Raw genomic sequence first — 6,876 nt, forward strand, 5'->3', positions numbered from 1 at the left:
CCCTCGACCTCCAGGGCAAATTCACCCTTTCCATGTGTGTGGGCCACTCTGCTCTCCTAGCCCAAGAACTCTTGACTCCAGACCTCAACTTCCATGGCTCTGTCTTTGAAGAAATTTTTCCTTCAGTTTGTTCCTTGTCTGTCTTCTCCAGTCCAGACTGGCAATGGCTCTGTCTGTAAAGATCTTGCAAAAATTCTGTTGGCTTCACATGAAGCATGCAGGGGTCAAAGCCATCAGACAATAGGACTTTCCACAAATCCTTTCTGGAGAATTCCATCTCCATTCTTGGCTTGTACTGAAATGGCGGCTGGGTTCCATGTTTGGTTACATCCTCACATTGGGCTGTAGCTTCTGGGATTCCACCCCCTGGAAGCTCGTAATTTTCCAAGCCATCAGCTTCTGGTTTCTTTGATTCCAAGAGTTCAGTTCTAAGTTTATCTCTCTCCGCTCGCATTTTACTATAAGCTGCAAGAAGAAGCCAGGGTACATCCTCCACATGTAGTCTGGAGATCTCCTCAGCTAAGTATTCCAGGTTGTCGCTTTCAAATTCTTCCTTCCATCTGACACCAGGACTCAATTTTGCCAAATTCTCTGCCATTTTGAAACAAGGACCACCTTTCTTCCAGTTCTCAACAACACAGTCATCATTTCTGTTCAAGACCTCGTCAGAAGTATCTTTAGAGTCCATATTTCCACAAACAGTTTCTTCAAAGCAGTTTAGGCTTTTTGTATCAAGCTCCTCACAATTCTTCCAGAATCTTCCCTTTATCCATTTAAAAAGCCACTCCAACATGTTTGGTATTTGCAAACACAGCAGCATCAGCACCCCACTTCTCTGGTACCAAAATCTGTTCTAGTTTGCTAATGCCGCCAGAATGCAAAACACCAGAAATGGATTGGCTTTTATAAAAAGGGGGTTTATGTGGCCACACAGTTACAGTCTTAAGGCCATAAGGTGTCCAAGGTAACACATCAGTAATCGGGTACCTTCACTGGAGGATGGTTAATGGCGTCCAGAAAACCAGAAAACCTCTGTTAGCTGGGAAGGCACGTGGCTGGTGTCTGCTCCAAAGTTCTGGTTTCAGAATGGCTTGCTCCTCTTCAAAACATCACTCACAGCTGCACTGAGTTCCTTCCCTTTGAGTCAGCTCATTTATATGGCTCCACTGATCAAGTCCCACGCTGAATGGGCAGGGCCATGTCTCCATGGGAATATCTCATCAGAGTCATCACCCACAGCTGGGTGGGGCGCATTCCAAGCAAATCTAATCAGCACCAAAATGTCTGCCCCACAAGACTCCATCAAAGATAATGGCATTTGGGGGACACAGTACATTCAGACTGGCACACCTACCTACCTAAGAATCCTGAGAATCTCACAGAGCCAGGATGTTTCAGCACATGCCTGGTGTGATCGATGTGGGACGTCATTAGAGACCCTGATGAGAGCCATTTGGGGGGCCTGGTGAGAGGAAAGCAGCCTGGAGGGTTGGAGGAAGGAGTGGGAGTTGAAGACGGGGACCCCCATGGGAGGTGGGGACACCTTTCGAGTTGCAGGAGAGGTACAAAAACTGGGGGCCAGGGAGGATTTTCTCAAGAGAAGAGAAATTTGAGCCTGTGTAAAGGCCTCTGGGAAGAGCTCACCAGTGAGAGAGATGGGAAAAGGGCTCCTGAGAAGGTGAGCAAGAAGAGTCTAGAACTCGGAGCAGAAGGGCGGGCCCGCTCTGCACTGGGAGAGGAGAGGGGACCCCCCCAGTTGCAGGCAGGCCGTGGTGCATTCTTCGTGGCTTCTGTTTCCCCTGCAGAGTAGGAGGCAAAGGGGGAAGGCTCTGTTGGAAGCGAGGCCCGGGGAGCACCCCAACAGGCGAGCCCCACCCCAATCCTGCTGGCGCTAAAGCCATCCCTCCCTCCTCTGCCCCACCCTACTCACCTTTATCTGCACTTTCCAATTGCTTCAAGTTTTCACCCCAAGTCGTCTTTCCTGTAGTGGACAGACAAGTGGACAGGCAACTACAACCCAGTTGGAAGGAAAACTTGACCTCCTGCTTAAGGAGGGGAAGGGAGGTGGTTAGGGAAACTTTTCTGCAGGAAGTGATGCCTGGTTTGCGTTTTAAAGGAAGCTTCGGGGAACTTGGCGCTTTTGGAGAACTACGAGAATAGTAACATGGCTGGTGTTGCATGTATGTATGTGTGTGTGTGTGTGTGCATGTGCATGGGTGCATGTAGATTCCAGACTGGGAGGAGACAGGTGCACCATTTTGTAAAACCTTGACACCCTAAGCTGTAAGGAGCCACCCAAAGTTTTTAAGGAATGGGGGTGATTTGATCCCACTCACATTTCCAAAAGGTTGCTCTGGCAGCTGTGTGAGTTATGGGGTTAAACCGGGGCTGGCCAAGAGGAGACCGCACAGCAGGTGAGAGATGGTGGTAGAGCTAAAGTCTAAAGTCGAAGTAGCCGGGATGGGGATGTGAGTGGATCTGGAAGCTTCCCAGTTCCTGCAGGCTAACCTGCAATCTCAGGTTATCTCCTGAGATCGCATCTCCTCTTCATTGCAGACATTCTGGTCTTCATTTCCCACATGTGAAAATGAAGAAATGAAGCAAACTGCTGAGCGTGAGGTCACGGTTCCAAAGCACATGCTTCTCCACGACACCTATGGCTCCCTTGCTGCGTGCTGCTGAGAGGCACAGCTCTGCAGAGGAGCAACTTGGGCTGTTGGGGACATCCAAATGGGCAGGGGGAGAGTTCCCACTCCAGCCAGAACAGCTCTGCCTTTAGCAGTTTCATAAATGGCGATGCTATGTAAGATCTTGCTGAAAGGGCAGTTTGGCTTCTTTAAACACCCATTGGCTCCCACGGCACACACAGGGCTGCATCTAGGCTGGAGGGGTGGGGTGGGACAGTGGGCAGGGATTTCTTGTATCCCACCCCACCCAGGTGTTCCTAAACTTTAGGTGTCCGTCACCTGAGCAGTCACCCACCCCCACTATCAAATCCAAGCCCAGGGTGCCTGGCTTTTGCCCCTGACAAGTGGCCCTTCTCCAGAGCTCTCAGGGGCAGTGACACAGTCCTGCCACCAGATATCCAGGAAAGAAGTAAAGCCCCCTTGCCAAGCTGGGGACCCCTTCTACCCAAACAAAGCTGGAGAGACCACCATGGAGTGCCCGCAGGGCCCAGGGCAGGGTCACACTGGGACAAGAGAAACTTTCGTCCCTGTTATGTCATAGCTGCAGGACATAAAGGATGCCCACCCCTCACTTTTATCTACCCAGATACCAGGTTAGCAGAGCAATCAACAGAGAGCACAGAGCCAGGAAATGGTTAACCCATTGCAGAAGGCAATCGATCTGCAGCCCCTTGTGGTTGGGCAACCAGTCCCTGAGGGCAGCTCTTGCTGACCTCCCTTTGGCGCCACAGGGCTGGAAAGTCACAGTTCCCAGTATGCACAGAGGTGGGGTGGGGGCAGCTGTATTCCCTTCCTAGGGCTGCTGGAGGCAATCACCACAAACTGGGCGGCTGGAAGGTGTGGACAGGGCCGTGGCTGGAGGCCTCTTGCTCCACGCGGCAGTGGCTGGCATTCCCCGGTGTTCCTTGGCTTGGAGCCACATGGCTCCAATTTCTGCTTCCACCTTCACATGGCTGTCGTCTTCCCTCCAGCTCTGTACCTCTGGGTGTCTTCTCCTTTTCTCATAAGGATACAAATCATACGGGATTTAGGGCCCATCTGAATCCAGTATGACCTCAAACTAACTTAGCTAATTATGTCTGCAAAGATCTTATATCCAAATTAGGTCACATCCTGAGGTTCCAGGTGGACATGGATTTTTTTTGGGGGGTGGGGGGGTAGTGCATTGTTCAACCCAGTACAGGAGCTCAAGGCAAGGCAGGAAGGGAAGCAGCTCTAGGCTGTGCCTTTTGGGGAATCAGGAACGGGTAAGATCCCAGGGTGGGGAGGGGTGGGGTTGTCCCTTTACAAGGCCAGCGGCTGCAGGAGTAGGTGTGAGAGACCCAGGATGTGGGGAACCCCTGGGAATCACCCCAGAGAACTGGAGGCCAGTCCTGGCTTCACTCTTCCTTGGACACTTTGCTCACCCTCTCTGGGCCTTAGTTTTCTCATCTGAAAGATGGAATCAGCACAGCCAAGGGTTTTTGTTGTTGATAACTGGAAATCCATACACGTGGGGTCACATGATTTTTTTCCAAGAATTCCTTTTTTAAAAATCAGGAAGAGAAGTTTATAGACATTTGGGCATGATTCACATACATAAGTTGGGAAACTATTGCTGTCTATTTTTCCTTTGCCAGTCGTCTTTCCTAGTGTCACAGGATGGAATTTTAGTGGAATTCGCCTTGAATGGCTTGAAATAATATAATTAACATTTGTTCCGGTTTGCTAACGCTGCCATTATGTAAAACACCACCTTTTCTAAAGGGGTTTTATTTGGCCAGAAATTTACAGTTCTACGGCCTTGCAAATGTCCAGACTAAGGCATCAACATGAGGATATCTTCACTGAAGAACGGCTGATGGTGTCTGGAACACCTCTATTAGCTGGGAAGGCACATGGCTGGCACCTGCTGATCTTTGCTCCTGGGTTCAGGTTTCAAAATGTCTTTCTCCAAAACATCTCTGGGTTTGTCTCTCTTAACTTCTCTCAGCTCCTGTGCATTCTTGCTTGTTCTCCCAGGGCATTTCTCTCTAAGCATCTGGAGGTCCTCTCTTAACTTCTCCAGAGCTAACACTGGGCTAGCATGTCCAAATGTCTCCAAGCATCTCTAAACACCAACATCTGTGTTGGCTCTTGAGCACTCTTAAATATTCCAGTGAACTAATCAAGCCCCACCCTGAATGGGCAGGGTCCACACCTCCACGGAAATAATTTAATCAGAGTTCTCACCCACAGTTGAGTGGATCACATCTCCATGGAAACATTCAATCAAAAGGTTCCACCCTAATCAAGATTAATAAGCCTGCCCCCAACAAGACTGCCCCAAAGAACCTGGCTAACTCAACTCCAGCAACCATCAGCCATGAAATTCCTGTGAGTTGGAGCCCAGCAGGTGCATTTGGGCGACCTGACTCTCAGGCCTGGGAAAGGATCTGGGCCAGGGATTCCCCAAGGCCCAGGGGCTGCTATTGTGGTAGAGACGTGGGGCTGGAAGGAGGCCGGGTCTGGGAGCTGGTGGGGAAGGGGAACTTCTGCCTAGCCGAGGAGGTTCGTAGGAGCCAGAAGCTGGGGGACAGAGTGGGAAAGCTGTCAGCAAGAGGTGGACAGGTCTAATGCTTGGCTGGCCACAGCTGCATCTTCCCACAGTCCATGGCCTCTACTCTCTCCTCAAACTGACATGCTGTGTGTCCTAGATCCCCAGCTGCTAAAACAAATGCTATACCTTGAGAGGACTTAACAACAGGAACTTAGAGGCAAGAAGGATTGCTTCCTCCAGGGTTGGTATTTTCTGGTCAGTCGGCAATCTTTGGGGTTCCTTGGCTTTTCTGTTACATGGCAGTGCACTTCTAGTTTCTGGCTGCTCCCCGTGGCTTCTCCTTTCCTTTACTTGTAAGGATGTCAGCCACATTGGATGAAGGCCCACCCTCATTCAGTTTGGGCACACCTTAACGAATACCGTCTTCGAAGGTCCTATTTACAAATGGTTCACACCCACAGGACCAGGGATTGGAACCTGAACATGCCTTTTGTGGGGGGCGTGATTCAACCCCCAACACTGTACTTCAGAGGAAGAAGGCCTCTGGACTCAGCCTGGCTTCTGCTCCTGGCCTTCCCTCTCCGTGTCTTACGTCCTGGACAAGTCCCATCATCTCTCTGGATCCCGGTTGCCTCACCTGCAAAATGGGGCTCCTCTAGCATCCCTGCTTTCTTTGCAGGATTAGGAGAGCAAATGAGAGAATGGGAGGGAAAGCACCTTGTGGAGCACGAAGCCATTCGTCAATGAGGCAACCCGCTGACTCGGGCCTGGGCTCGCTGGTTCCTGTTCCCATCAGGAAGCCAGAGGAGCTGTCCCAGTCACTCACCTCACAGAACTCGGTTTCCCCCTCTGACAAATGGGAGCGATACCTACTGTCCTCCTGCCTCGTGGAGGTGTTGTCAGAATCACAGATGATCATGAAGGTGCCCACGACTTAATGTGTCATCAATAATAATCATCATCGTAGTACGGAATAAGATTGCAGTCCCGGCCTGCCCTTGAAGAACCTGCCAAAATCTGGCAACACCCTTCCGGCATGACTGTGTCCCTTAGCTGGGACCCTCTGCCTCCATCTCGGAAGCTTCCAGATGCTGCCTCTCAGCAGCCAATCACATATCAAGCTGACTGGGTCTAAATTAATGTGCTGCCATCTTTCCACCCCCTGGGCCCTGCCTGCTGTCGGAGGGCATCAGTGAGATGCTGTGAGCGTCCATCTCAGTGGCCCAGCCTGAGTGTCCCTTCCTATTTCCTGGCAGTTGGGTAGAGGCTGGTCACCGTCGGCCCCCCATAGGGGCGGAATAAGTGAATTGTGTTCAGAATGTTTCTCATGGACTCCTCCACCACTCCTGGCCCAGGAGTGATCGTAGAGTTCATGTTCCACAGTGGCTATTTTTAAACTAGAGAGCAGGAAGAAATCTGAAGCGCTGTCAAGGAATAAGGTCAGTGGCCCTAAAACCTGGAGAAAAGAGCCAGGTATTTGACAGGTTTTAGGGCTGCTGACCTAAATATAGAACTGTGTTGATAAGTTTGTTTTAAGAGCTCAAAGGATTCTGTTCCTTGCAGGTTACTCCGACATTTCCCAATGGAGCCTGCAGGGGGCACTGCAGCCCAGGGGCTGGCTTAGCCCGGGCGGGGCCTCTCCTCAGGGGTCCTGCCCTGGACCACCCCCTC

This window comes from Choloepus didactylus, chromosome 21 (assembly GCF_015220235.1).
Source record: "Choloepus didactylus isolate mChoDid1 chromosome 21, mChoDid1.pri, whole genome shotgun sequence".
Taxonomy (NCBI): Eukaryota; Metazoa; Chordata; class Mammalia; order Pilosa; family Megalonychidae; genus Choloepus; species Choloepus didactylus.